General features: G+C 37.4%; 1 pseudogene; it reads right to left on the reverse strand.

The window, feature by feature from the left end:
• The window catches only part of LOC136404119 (cobalamin trafficking protein CblD-like), a 54,747-nt pseudogene extending 51,516 nt beyond the window's left edge, over positions 1 to 3,231 (reverse strand).
• Between the last annotated feature and the right edge of the window lie 12,166 nt (positions 3,232 to 15,397).

Here is a 15,397-nt window from a genome sequence, read left to right on the forward strand (position 1 = left end):
CACACCCTCTAAGGTAAGTCTTTCTGCCAAGGCAACTGTCGTCTCATTTCAGTGTATTCTTGATTATTAGATACATTCCTGCTGTCACACGACTTGCTTCAACTTTACCCATTGCTTTAGTTATTCTGAGTTCACCGTAATTTGCTCTAATAACTGGTTTATTTTAATCGGATCTTACAATTTCCAAGATAACCTCTGGGCTACTCCTTTACAAGGAACTAGTGGGTCTAAAATATCAGCATTTGAGAAAACCAGATGTGGAATCTCATTTTCAAAGGTTTCCTTTTCCTTCTCAACTCTAACACTGGCATTCTTGTTGACCTTTTGAGACAGAGATATGAAGATCTCACAGGCTTTTCTCTTTCTTTTTCTTCAGCCTAAAATACTTGCCTTTCAGAAATGTGTGTGGTTTTCCCTTTTGCTTCCTCTCATCTCTGTTCAGATGGAGTGTCTCAATGAGCCTCCCTCTGCTCCCCGGATACTTACCGGGGTGCCCAGACACTGCTTCTTCCTTAGCAGTCTGTACAGAACTTATCGCTCTCTGAGGTTCTCTGTACTGTATTATTTGTTTACTCTCCGTTTCTTCTCACTAGAATGTAAGTTCCAATTGATTGGGTGTCTTTGTTTTGTTTACTTTTTTCACCTCTATAGCAATGATGGCCATACAGAAGTTAATAAGTTTCTGTGGAACTAACAATATACTATCTCAACAAAGTGGTGGAAATCAACAGGGTTGTCTAATAGTCTATGAGACAATTGCTGAACCTAGACATTGACTAAAGCAATCTGGACACAGAGAGTAAGTCTGAATTGTTTGGTTAAGGCGGTGGTGCTTGCCTCTGTGTGTGTTAGGCAGAGGGTCCAGCACCTTCGAAGGCCTTGCAGTGGGAGGAAGTGTGTTCCCTGAGAGAGATGACGGGAAGAAAGCCTCAGAAGGCACAGAGTGAACCAAAGGAATTCAGGTGGGAGAGTTTATCAGAGGGAGAAAGATGTAGCCTGCCCATTCTTTGATTCAAGGGAGAAAAAGAGAATGAACCATGTAAAAAATTTAAGTCAAGGAGTATCTCATCACATCTAATGTTTAGAATGGTCAGTATTGCTGTGAAGTGGAGACTGAGCTGCGGGAGAGGAGATCTTGAAAGGAAGATTGATTAGGAGTTCGCTCCAGTACTAGGGGAAGAGGCGATCATGTTGCTATTTATTTCTTATATGTATTCTTAAATATTCTCATTAGTCTCATTTAATGAAACTTCTAGCATTTCTCATGGGATGAGATTCCTCACATCCCTTTATATTTGCTTGTGTTTGATGATTGATGTGTTTGCACCTATGTTTCAAGGAGAGAGGGAGGCAGGGAGAGAGGGTGGGGGAGAGGGAGAAGCAGAGAGAGAGAGGAAGATTTTTAAAAAAATCAAAATAATTTTCTTTCTATTCTTATTTTATTGGCTCTTATGCTGCAGCTAACACTTTGGTGCTTAAAAAGAACAACTTGAACTAGGTGGTGGCGGCTATAACATAGTACTAATGACTGCACAGTCACAAACAACATGGTATCAAAGCCACCTGCCACTGATCCAAGTCAAAGGAAGTAAAAGTGAAAATAAATAAATGAGACTATGGCAGACTAAAAAGTGTCCGCACGGCAAAAGAAACCATCAACAAAATAAATGAGAGAAGGTATTTGCAAACAAAACCTCTGGTAAGAAGTTAGTATCCAAAATATATAAAGAACTCATACAATTTAACAATAAAAAAAGCAATCTACTAAAAACTGAGCAGAGAATTTGAACAGACACTTCTCTCAAGAAGACACATAAATGGTTAAGAGATATGTGAAAATATACTCAACTTCACTATTAGGGAAATGCAAATCAAGACTACAATGAGATACCAACTCACACCTGTTAGAATGGCTATTATTAAGACAAGAAATAACAAGGCCCTGGCTGGTTATTTACTTGGTTAAGAGTGTCATCTGGAAATAAGTTTGTGGGTTCAATCCCTGGTCAGGGCACACATGGGAAGCAACAAAAAATGCACGACTCAGTCCACTAAGCAATAAATGCTTCTCTTCCCTCTCCCCTCTCTCTCCTTTCTTCTTTCTGTCTCTCTAAAAATTAATAAAAGTTAAGCCCTGGCCAGATAGCTCAGTTGGTTGGAGTGCTGTCCCAGATTGCGGAGGTTGCCAGATTGATTCCCTGGTCAGGGTATATATAGGAGCAGCTTGATGTTCCTGTCTCTATCTCTCCCTGCCTCTCTCTCTAAAAAAAAAAAAAAAAAAAAAAAAAAAAAAAAAAAAAAAAAAAAAAAAAAATAAAGAAGAAAGAAAAATAAAGAAAGAAAGAAATAACAGGTGTCGGAGAGGTTGTGGAGAAAAGGGAACCCCCATTCACTGCTGGTAAAATGTATTGAATAAATTGGTACACCCAGTATGGAAAACAGAATAAAGGCTCCTCAAAACATTAGGAATAGAGTTACCGTATGGCCCAGCAAACCCTTTTCTGGGTACCAGCTGGAAAAATTTGAAAGCATTTATTCATAAAGATATATGTGCCCCTATGTTTATTGTGGCATTATTCATGGTGGCCAAGACATGGGAACAACCAAAGTGTCATTTGATAGATGACTGGTTAAAGAAGATGTGGTATATATATATATATGTGGTACATATGTATATATATATACAATGGAATACTACTCAGCCATAAGAAAAGATAAAATACTGCCATTTGTGACAACATGGATGGATCTTGAGAATATCATGCTAAGTGAAATATATCAGATGAAAAAAGTCAAGAACCATAGGACTTCTCTCATATGTCTGATATAAAACTGAAACCAACAAAGAAACAAACAAACAACCACCACTCACGGTGGTTACCAAAGTGCAAAGGGCAGTAGAAAGGGTAAAGAGGTCAATGACATGGTGACAAAAGGAGATCTGATTTTGGGTGGTGGGCCCATAACACAAAATATAGGTGACATGTTATAGAGTTGTACACTTGAAACCTATATAATTTTATTAATTTCACCTGAATAAATTTAATAAAACTTAAAAAAGAGAACGTAAAATACCTCAATTTTTTATTAGCCACATGTTAATATAGTAACATTTTGAATATATTGATAGTTTACAATAATATAAATAAAATATATTATTAAAAAATTGAAAAACTTACTTTTCCACACTAGCCAGAAAGGGTTTCCTAAGACATTGTCCTGCGTTCCCATGGTCACTTAAAGAAAACCTCTCACAGTATTTGGAAACTTTGATGTGCTACAAATAAAGGAGGAGAACACCCTCAAGTTCCTTCAGCAGGACCCCACTTGGGTGGCACCGAGCTCTACATTCAAATGGAACAGTACATTTACAAAAAGAAACGGGACAGTACCCACGTCTGGAGAGAACCTGGGATAGCGTCTGATGGCAGCTTCTGTCACGTTGCCAATGACATCCCTCTGAAGTCTACTGCTGCCACTGAGGACGCTCCGATTGTGGCTGCCTCACTCCTGCCACCTTCACCAAGCAGATTCACACGGCCTCCTGTGAGCAGACTTCCAGTGCTCACAGGTCCCGGGGCTGACCACCAGCCTGTCACAAAGGCATCTTAGGTTGACCTGCCTAGCATTGCTCTGTATTACAGACCCACTCTCTTCTGCGCTATGTGGACACTGCCATCCTGCACAGCAGCAGGTCTGTGGTCAATGCAGCTGGACATCTACGGGTGTGACATCATCTCGCAAACACCTGGGGACCTCACAGCTGATTGCTTATTCTCCCGAGACCCTGAAGAGATGGAAAAGGAAGAGCAGGCGGTGCCGAAAAGGCTGTGACGCAGGAGGAAGTTCAGGGTAAACGATCTGCTCCGGCTCCCAGGTTTACAGCTACTCAGTCTGCGTTGCAAGTGGTCCGAAGGCACGCAGGCCCCCTCTTGGCCAGTGCAAGGGGTCCCTCCTGAAGACCGGGGCACGCAGCCTGCCCCCGAGACTGGTGGACCGCTCCCAGCACTCCGGGACTGAAAGGGTAGGAAAAACTGCTGAGTGATCTTAAGCTGTTTATGTAGATTCTAAAAATGAATGCACGGTTGTTAAAAATAAAGTTTCTAAAAAAAAAAAAAAAAAGAAAAAAAAAAGAACTCAAACAATATGAAATCTCTAGCAATTTTTAGTAGTTTATATGAATTGCTACAGAAATTATCTTCCCTCAACTTCCTGTTGGTCTCTTATTAACAAACTGATTTTTAGTTGTATTATTCAGATTTGAAAGACGTCTTACTGAGTGTTTGGGTTTATAATTTTAGTCATAGCGTTTAACATGTGGAATAATCGTATGTATTTTGCTTGGTTATTAGTTGGTTAGGTTTTTGGCTCATCTGTCTTCCTTTCTAGAATAAAAACTACTTTCAGTTTTTGTCTTGTCCTGGGACCTAGAAGAGCACCCAAATACAAAGTGCCTTGTTCAGTGAGTACATTTTGGCTAAATGAGTTACTATTTTGATATTAGAAAATTGCTTTTAAAAAATATACCTGTTTTGAAACAAAACTGTGAGTTTATTGTTTGGGCCTTAAAGTATAGAAAAGTAATAGCTGCTGCTAGAAAAAAAACAATTCCTCAAGTAATAAAGAGTAAGGCAATGCTTTCTGTTTCCACGTGATGCATAAAAAGTTTCAGGGTTTCAGCAGCTCTATTTAACAAACTGAGTAATCTTCCATTACGAAAACCTGGTCGCCATTGTAGCCCAATTAGCTCACCCATAAAATAAAGAGATTGAGGTAGATGATCTCCCTGCTCTGCTCTAAAATACTATGCTTGTAGGACGAACAGTACAATCATCTGAGCCTGCTATCATATATATCTGTTACGGTTCAAATTTTTCTTTTTAGGTCTATGACTTTGGGACCAGTGTTACCATTTTGGGGGGTCTTTAATTTCTTCATGTAAAAAGTGAGGAGGTTTAAATAGGTGTTTTGTTTTAATCTATGTGAGCTCTATAATATATATATATACTTCTTGAGTTATATATATATATAATATATATATATAAATATACTTCTTGAGTTATAGTAATGTTACAGCTATGAAAGTGACTTTGTACCGTCACATGAGGTTACACCATGGAATGGTAAGGGGATTAGACATTTCTGCAGTGCCCAGGGTTCTCAGATCATTGTATGTGGGGCTCATATGGCTCAAGACACATGGCAGTGTATGAGGTGAGAGGGTGGTGTGAGATCAATTACCATTCAGAAGCCCCGAGATGTTGAAAATCAGAGATCAGTACACTTGAAACTGGGGTTCTTATGCCTGCTATTCTGGGAGTTACCCTAGAGATTTTAATGTGGGTGCCTGTCTCAGGACAGTTTGCTTAAATCCATACATTATCACTTTCTGAAATATTCAAACATCTTACAACAAAGTATGGATGAAAAAGGAGCCATGTGCAGAACCTGACAAGCTCAGGGAAAGCCTGCTTGGTGGCCCTGCACACTCAGAGACCTAAAATGACCACACAGGATGGTCTGAGATTAAAATGGTCTGACTAAAAGCAGTTCATGGTGGGTTGTCATGTCCTAGGGAGGTATTTTTCTCTAAAAAAGATACCTTAATCAGTGTTTACCTTAATCCAGCCTGACTGTTGCCTTTTGCATCTACAGTAATGTACCTGATAACATGAGGGTGATCTTTTCCTGCCCCCTCAGGACAGGCATCCCACCAGAGCCAGGACCAACAAACCCCCTCTTTGTTGTTATTATAATATTAATTAACCATTAACTATCGTATTCCTGACTACCTCCAAGAAATTTTGGTATATGCACTTTTACTTTGAATCTAACCTCAGAGATTTCCCCTCTTTGCTTTCTCCCCGTCCCCTAGTCTGTCACCAATAAATTTCACATAACGGGCTTCCCTTTTGAGTCTGACGTATAAAATAAGTGGCGAGACCGCCATTTCCCGGCGCCCTTTCTCAGTCCCTTGAAACTTCGCTTCCTGGCAATTGTCGACAGTTTGACTTAGATAAACTCAAAATTTTTTTACAGGTTTGGAAATTTCTTTCGTTGACAAAGTCAATTTATCCCCTTTGGACCGTTATTTTTCACCTTTTGAATTGTTATTGTCCTAGTTATTTTTCATTTGCATACGTTATAAAACCCATGAGGTACTACTGTATTATCATTCTTTTATTCTGTTAATTATATTTATAATTACTTAAAAATAAACTTCACTAGTGGTCTTTATTCCTTGCTGTAGTTTCATTTTCATCTGAGATCCTTTATCTTCCGTCTGAAGCACTTGATTTAGGTTTTCTTGTATCAGGTCGGCTAGTAATACATGAGCACAGATTTTTTGTTTTTGAAAACATTCTGTGAGTAGATGATTCAAAGATAGAAGTGTTAGGTTGTCAAAGGAGGGTCGCACAAGGCCCGATGAGTTTTACAAGAACTTTATGCATCTGCTCAGACAGGCTGAGACACCACTGGCCTCTGTAGAGAGCTGCAGGAAGGGGCGTCTGATCCAGGGCAGGCATCTGCTTGGTGCCCCTGGATATGTATGCTCCAATTAGCCAATCCCGATCCCGGTTGTGGCCTTGGTCACAGCTGTCTCTCTTTTCCCAACCCTCAGGCCCCTCCTGAAGGCCTTGTCCCAGAGTATCCTGGGGTGAAGGGCATTTCTTAAGGGGAGGCAGAGGTTGGGTGAGGGAGATGCTTCATAGGGAAGTTGCCCCAGTGGGAGACTGGATGAAGGGAGTTTGAGTTTAAAGGTTTAAAATGGGCCCCAGACCAAAACTTAACAAGATTATTTTTTACCACTTAGAAATATTATTCCTTATTTATTTATTTTTTTACTTTTTCTGATAAAAAGTCAGTCATCAGTTTTATTGTTCCTCCTTTAATGAAAACATGTCTGTTATCTCTGGCTGCTTTTAAGACTGTTTTCTGCATCTTTCTTTTAGCTGTTGGACAATGATGCACATAGGTGCAGTTTATTTTCCTTTAAAAAATTTTTTTTCTAGAAGTATGCTAAACTTCTAGAAGCTGTAAATTGATGTCATTTTATCAGATTTGGAAAAATTTAAGCCATTATTTCTATAAATATTGCTTCCCTCCTATTTACTTCTTTCCTTAGACTAAGTTACACTTTAAATAAAACATTTGACAGCATTTTACATTTTTACCTTGTTGTTTTGTTTCTCTTATAGGTACTTCCATTAATTTTTTTTAGATCTCTGTACCTCAATTGGATTATTTTCTACTGATCTAGTTCAGTACTCTTATTTTCTGCATTTTTTCTTTTTTTAGGAGAGAGGAGGGAAGATAGAGAGATAGACTCCTGCATATATCTCAACTGGGATCCACCTGGCAACTCCATGATGGGCCGCTGTTCTAGTATCAAGCTATTTTTAGGGTCTGAGGCTTATGTGCTCCAACAGTGCTGTCCTCAGCACTTGAGACCACCCTCAAATTAATTGAGCCACTGGCTGTGGGAGGGGCAGAGGGAGAGAAGGGGGAAGGGAGGAAAGCAGATAGCCACTTCTCCTGTGTGCCCTGACCAGAAATCAAACTCAGGACATCCATACACTGGACCGATTCTCTATCTACTGAGCACTGGCCAGGGCCTTCTGCATTTTCAGCATATCCAATGACTATTTACTTTACATATATTGGTTTTTGCTTATAGAATGCTGATTTTACTTCTTTTTGTAGATTCCTATTCTCTGTTGATATTCTTTATTTCTGCATCTATGTTGTACCTTTTTTCTCTATTATTTTGAATGTATAGACATTTATTTAAAATTTACCACCAATATCTCCAATATATAAAAACCTTTGTGTTCTTCAAAACATCTGCTTTTCTTCCTCTTGGTTTTTAGTCATTTTGAGTCTTAGTGTGACTCATATATTTTAAAAATTTGTTTACACATTTTATATTGTTTAGACATTTTTATTTCATTCATAGTCATTGCCAATTAGGAATTTTAGAGTCTCTGAATAGAACTATATTCCTACTTGAGTATTTGAAATTTTTTTCTCTCTTTTTTTATTATTAATTTTAATGCAGTGACAATAATAAATCAGGGTATAGATGTTCAGAGAAAATATCTTCAGATTAATTTGACATTTGATTATGTTGCATACCCCTCACCCAAAGTCAAATTGTCTTCCGTCACCTTCTATCTGGTTTTCTTTGTGCCCCTCCCCTCCCCCCACCCCCTCTCTCTCCTTCCTCCCCCTCACCCCACCCCCGTTACCATCACATTCTTGTCCATGTCTCTGAGTCTTATTTTTATGTCCCATCTATGTATGGGTTCATACAGTTCTTAGTTTTTTCTGATTTACTTATTTCACTTCGTATAATGTTATCAAGGTCCATCCATGTTATTGTAAATGATCCGATGTCATCATTTCTTATGGCTGAGTAGTATTCCACAATATATATGTACCAAAGCTTTTTAATCCACTCATCCACTGACGGACACTTGGGCTGTTTCCAGATCTTCACTACTGTGAACATTGCTGCCATAAACATGGGGGTGCATTTCTCCTTTTGGAACCATTGTATGGTGTCCTTGGGGTATATTCCTAAAAGTAGGATAGCTGGGTCAAAAGGCAGTTCGATTTTTAATTTTTTGTGGAATCTCCATACTGTTTTCCACAGTGGCTGCACCAGTCTGTATTCCCACCAGCAGTGCAGGAGGGTTCCCTTTTCTCCACATCCTCGCCAGCACTTATTCTGTGTTGTTTTGTTGATGAACACCATTCTGACTGGTGTGAGGTGATATCTCATTGTGGTTTTAATTTGCATTTCTCTAATGATTAGTGATGTTGAGCATTTTTTCATATGCCTATTGGCCATCTATATGTCCTCTTTGGAGAAGTGTCTATTCATTTCTTTTGCCCATTTTTTGATTGGATCATTTGTCTTCCTGGTGTTGAGATTTATAAATTCTTTATAACTTTTGGTTATTAACCACTTATCAGATGTATTGTCAAATATGTTCTCCCATTGTGTAGTTTGTCTTTTTATTCTGTTCTTATTGTCTTTAGCTGTGCAAAAGCTTTTTAGTTTGATATAGTCCCATTTGTTTATCCTGTCTTTTATTTCACTTGCCCGTGGAGATAAATCAGCAAATATATTGCTGCGAAAGATGTCAGAGAGCTTACTGCCTATGTTTTCTTCTAAGATGCTTATGGTTTCATGGCTTACATTTAAGTCTTTTATTCATTTTTATCAATAGTTTACTTTTGTGAATGGTGTAAGTTTGTAGTCTAGTTTCATTTTTTGGCAAGTAGCTGTCTAATTTTCCCAACACCATTTATTAAAGATGCTGTCTTTACTCCATTGTATGCTCTTACCTCCTTTGTCAAATATCAGTTGTCCATAGAGCTGTGGGTTTATTTCTGGGTTCTCCTTTCTGTTCTATTGATCTATATGCCTGTTCTTATGCCAGTACCGGGCTGTTTTGAGTACAATGGCCTTGTAGTATAACTTGATATCAGGAAGTGTGATACCTCCCACTTTATTCTTCTTTTTTAAGATTGCTGAGGCTATTCGTGTTCTCTTTTGGTTCCATATAAATTTTTGGAATATGTGATCTATATCTTTAAAGTATGTCATTGGTATTTTAATTGGTATTACATTAAATTTATAAATTGCTTTGGGTAATAGAGACATTTTAATGATGTTTATTCTTCCTAACTATGAGCACTGTATATGCATCAACTTGTTTGTATCTTCCTTGATTTCTTTTATCAATGTTTTATAATTTTCCGAGTACAAGTCTTTAGTTTCCTTGGTTAAATTTACTCATAGGTACTTTATTTTTTTGGTTGTAATAGTGAAGGGGATTGTTTCCTTTATTTCTCTTTCTGACTGTTCATTGTTGTTGTATAAAAATGCCTCTGATTTCTGAGTATTAATTTTATATCCTGCCACTTTGCTGAATTCATTTATCAGATCCATTAATTTTTTGACTGAGACTTTAGGATTTTCTATATACAATATCATATCATCTGCAAATAATGATAGTTTTACTTCTTCTTTTCCAACTTGAATGCTTTTTATTTCTTCTTCTAGTCTGATTGCTGTGGCTAGGACTTTCATAATTATGCTGAATAAGAGTGGTGAAAGGGGGCACCCCTGCCTTGTTCCTGATCTTAAGGGAATTTCTTTTAATTTTTTCCCATTGAGTATGATGTTGGCTGTGGGTTTGTCATAGATGGCTTTTATCATGTTGAGGTATGTTCCCTGTATTCCCACATTGCTGAGAGTTTTGATCATGAATGGGTGCTGGATTTTATCAAATGCTTTTTCTGCATCTATTGAAATTATCATGTGGTTTTTCTCCTTCCTTTTGTTTATGTGATGAATCACATTGGTTGATTTGCTAATATTGTACCAGCCTTGCCTTCCCAGAATAAATCCCACTTGATCATGGTGTATCATTTTTTCCATATATTTTTGGATCCAGTTTGCTAATATCATATTTTGTTGAAGATTTTAGCATCTGTATTATTCAGGGATATTGGCCTATAATTTTCTTTCTTTGTGTTGTCTTTGCCTGGTTTTGGAATCAGAATTATGCTTGCCTGATAAAAGGAGCTTGGAAGTCTTCCTTCCTCTTGAATTTTTTGAAATAGCTTGAGAAGGATAGGAGTCAGTTCTTCTTTGAATATTTGGTAGAATTCTCTTGTGAAGGCATCAGGCCCTGGGCTTTTCTTTGTTGGGAGTTTTTTGATAACTGTTTCGATCTCATTTGGTATAATCAGTCTGTTTAGATTTTCTGATTCTTCCAGATTGATTTTTGGAAGATTATGTTTCAAGGAATTTGTCCATTTCATCTAGGTTGCCTAGTTTTTTGGCATATAGTTCTTTATAGTATTTTCTTACAATATTTTGTATTTCTGTTGTGTCAGTTGTTATTTCTCCACTCTCATTTCTAATTTTATTTATTTGAGTCCTCTCTCTTTTTTTCTTGGTGAGACTAGTTAAAGGTTCATTGATCTTGTTTACCTTTTCAAAGAACCAGCTCCTAGTTTCATTGATCCTCTGTATTGTTTCTTTAGCCTCTATGTCATTTATTTCTGCTCTGATCTTTATTATTTCCTTCTTTCTACTACATCTGGGCTTAACTTGCTGTTCTTTTTCTAGTTCTTTTAGATGCAGGGTTAAGTTGTTTATTTGAGCTTTTTTTTCTTTTTGACTATTTGAGCTTTTTCTAGCTTCTTAAAGTGTTCCTGTAGTGCTATGAACTTCCTTCTCAGTACTGCTTTTGCTGCGTCCCATAAATTTTGAGTTGTTGTATGCTCATTATCATTCATTTCTAGGAATTTTTTTATTTCTTCTTTAATCTCATTCTTAATCCATTCATTATTTAACAACCTGCTATTTAGTTTCCATGTGTTTGAGAATTTTTGAGTTTTTCTGTTGTGGTTGATTTCTAGTTTCATGCCATTGTGATCAGAGAAAGTGCTTGATATGATTTCAATCTTCTTAAATTTGTTGAGACCACTTTTGTGCCCTAACATGTGGTCTATTCTAGAGAATGTTCCATGAGCACTTAAAAAGAATGTGTTTTCTGCTGCTTTAGGTTGAAAGGTTCTGAAGATATCTATTAAATCAAGTTGATCTAGTGTGTCCTTTAAGTCTGCTGTTTCTTTGTTAATATTCTTTTTTGAGGATCTATCTAGTGATATTATTGGGGTATTGAAATCCCCTACTATTATAGTATTGCTGTTGATCTTGCCCTTTAAATCCATCAAAGTCTGCTTTATATATTTAGGTGCTTCTATATTAGGTGCGTAGATATTTATAATAGTTATATCTTCCTGTTGAATTGCTCCCTTTATCATTATGTAATGGCCTTCTTTATCTCTTACTATATTCTTTGTTTTAAAGTCCATTTTGTCTGATATAAGTATTGCTACCCCAGCTTTTTTTCATTTCCATTTGCATGAAATATTTTTTTCTATCCTTTTACCTTTAGTCTGTGTGCATCTTTTGTTTTAAAGTGTGTCTCTTGTAGACAGCATATGTACGGATCCCGTTTTCTTCTCCATGGAGCTATCCTATGTCTTTTGATCGAATCATTTAATCCATTTACATTTAAAGTTATTATTGATACGTAGTTTTTTATTGCCATTTTGTTCTTTAAAGCTGTATTCTTCTTTTGCTATATTATTTTCCTACTTTGATCTGTTTACAACAGGCTCCTTAACAGTTCCTGCAGCATTGGTTTGGTTGTAATGAATTCCTTGAGTTTTTTTTTTTTGTTTTTTTTTTTTGTCTGGGAAGCTTTTTATTTCTCCTTCAATTTTAAATGATAGCCTTGCTGGATAAAGTAGTCTTGGTTGTAGGTTCTAGTTCTGCATTACTTTGAATATTTCTTGCCATTTCCTTCTGGCCTCAAGTGTTTCTGTTGAGAAGTCTGATGTCATCCTTATGGGGGCTCCTTTGTAGGTGATAGCCTTTCTTTCTCTAGCAGCTTTTAATATTTTCTCTTTATCACTTAGCTTTGGTATTTTAATTATGATGTGTCTTGGTGTAGGTTTCTTTGGGTTTCTCTTTAATAGAGTTCTCTGTTCTTGATCAGAGAAAAAAATGCTTCTTGAACTTGTGAGAGTTTCTCCTCATTAATTTAGAGAAGTTTTCAGCTATGATATGATTGAACAAAGTCTCTATCCCTTGTTTTTTCTCTTCTTCTTCTTGAACCCTTATGATGTGGATCTTATTTCTCTTCATGTTGTCACAGAGCTCTCTAAGAGTTTCCTCAGACTTTTTGAGTCTCTTTTCTTTTTTCTTCTCTGCTTTCATGCCTTCATTCAACTTGTCCTCCAACTTGCTGATTCGATCCTCAGCTCCATCTATCTTGTTTTTAATTCCTTCCATTGTGGTCTTCATTTCTGACATTGTATTTGTCATCTCCAACTGATTCTTTTTTAATATTTCAATATCCTTTTTTATACTTGCTATTTCTTTATTTAGGTGTTTGTAATGACCATCCATTGTTGTTCTAAGATCCCTAAGCATCCTTACAATCATTATTTTGAACTCTGCATCTGGAAGTTTTGTTATTTTCATATCACTCAGTTTATTTCCTGGATGTTTCTCTTGTGGTTTCATTTGGATTGCACTTCTCTGTCTTCTCATTATGTCTGTGTGTTTGATTGTATTGTTTGCAGAGCTGGTTGAGTCTAGGCTTGGTGTTGTCTGCCTCCAATTTTCAATTGTGTTATTTCTAGGTCTTTTTGGGTTGGCATCAGCTATTATTTGTAAGCTACTTTTGGATTTGGGTCATTTAGAAGTCTTAATTTTATTGTTTTCTTAACAGGTGATAGTCTTGTTTACTGATCTCAGCAGGGGGCTTATTTGAAACTGTATCCAGGAATGTGGTGGGTGTAACCTGAGACTCTGAAGGCCTCTTCTGCCAGTTTCTCTCTCTGGGGGTAGGGTGTTTTCTCAGCTTCACTAGTGGGAGGTGTACCTGAGATCTCCATGGAGACCTGAGTTACTGCCCTCCTCCCCACTTCTTGTTTTCAGCTGTGTCTTGTTTCGCTGATTGGAGCTGGAGAGATATCTGGAGATCTGTGACCTGGAAGCACTTTTGTTTTGTGGAAGGATCAGTCCCTCCCCCAGCTATGGCCACCTCCGGCACTGGATGGATCAGCTTCTCAGGTCATCCGCTACATTCCTCTGCCCTTCACCATCTCTCTCCCCCTTTATTTTTGAAAGACAAGCTGGCCCTTTCAACACACCTTGTTCCCTGATTGCCAGGCAAGTGGCTGTGAGTATATTTTCTGCTCTTTTCCTTGGAGTGAGAGCCCTTGTGGGCTCTCTGCCTTATCCTCTCCCTCCCCATTCCTGTAAGCAGGGGAGATTCAGGCACTACCTACCAGGTTTGTTGTGGCTTCTTCTTTGCTCCTTGGTTTTCAAGAGCTGTTCTTGTAGTTCAGAGTTGGTTTTTCACACTGATTGTTCCTAAATTAGTTTTTAATCTAGTTTGGTGGTGTGAGCTGGGAGTCTGTGCGTCTGCCTACTCTGCTGCCATCTTCAGGTTTCTGAAACATTTTTTATATCATGCAGATGAGTACAATTGTCACCACGATCCTGTCAAAGCTTGGTTTTATATATTGTTAGAGTTGTTCCATTATAATTTTTTCCTGACTCTTAAGTCATGGAGTATTATATTAGGACATTGCTCTGTCATTGGGCTTGTGATACTTCCGGTGACTCACACAGAAGCTCAGAATATTTGCTGAGATATGCCCATCTTCATAAAGCTTGAACTCCAACTTCTATGTTTTCAGCTTTTTGACATTCCAGGAGCTACTTTCTGCTTGGTTTCTTAGAGTTTCACCCTGTCTATGATCAGCTTACATGTCAAACAACAATTTGAAGGGGTTTCTGTCCATCAAGCCTCACCCATCTTGGCAGCTCTGATTGATGTTGGGGCCTTCCCTCCAAGGCCCTTGAAGACTGACACGTGGTGGGTGCTGGCCTTACATTGCAAGTTGGAAAATGCTCTCAGGAAAAAGGCCGAGGCAAATGTGTTAATCACTTTTTCTGCTTTTTCTTCTCTCAAGTATTATGCCCCTCAAATTCTACCTGGGTTTACTGACCTCCAACAACTTCAATATTATTGTTTTGTTTTAAGATATTTGCCCAAGCTTTTGTACTTACTGTATTGGTTATTTCAATATAAACTGTTTCTCCCAGCCCAGTTGGAATTTTCTTGATTAAAACTGTTTTCAATTACACTAAAATTGCTTTAGGGTTTTTCCCATCCAGGTTTCTACTTTGCAATTCATTATTATATATCTTAAGTCTTTTTTACTCCAGAATAGTTACCATACCTTTTTCCTCTCAAAAACTGATTTTCAGATAATCTAAGATGTTAATCTTGTGAAATGTCTCAGTCTTGAATTATCTCATTGTTTTCTCTTGATGTTTTTTAACACTCTATTATCCATAATATTGACTGTAAATTGTAAATTTTTTCTTTAAAGGCTTGGGAATGTACATTTGTAATTGTTTCAGCAAGAACAGTGAATAGCCAGCATTGTGTATTTCCTATTGTTCTGTACCTTCTGATGCTGTCTGAATGCTTGGTTACAGTATTGACTGCTAAATCTCTGTATTATAAAAGTACGTTCATTCTTTCATTGCTATTATTAGGCCAAATTTCAGTTGATATCTTGGTCCTTCTGCTTTGGAATTTTTCTAAATAAATAAATAGAACTCTTAAGTTTATCACATGGACAGGTAAATGCAGAAGTTATAATTGTACAGTTTAAGGAAATTTTTACAACATGAACACATCCATAAAATGACCATCAAAATTAAAACATAAAACATTACCAGCACTCCTTCATGTCCCCCAGTTATGAATCCTAAATATAA

Source organism: Saccopteryx leptura, chromosome 4 (assembly GCF_036850995.1).
Source record: "Saccopteryx leptura isolate mSacLep1 chromosome 4, mSacLep1_pri_phased_curated, whole genome shotgun sequence".
Taxonomy (NCBI): Eukaryota; Metazoa; Chordata; class Mammalia; order Chiroptera; family Emballonuridae; genus Saccopteryx; species Saccopteryx leptura.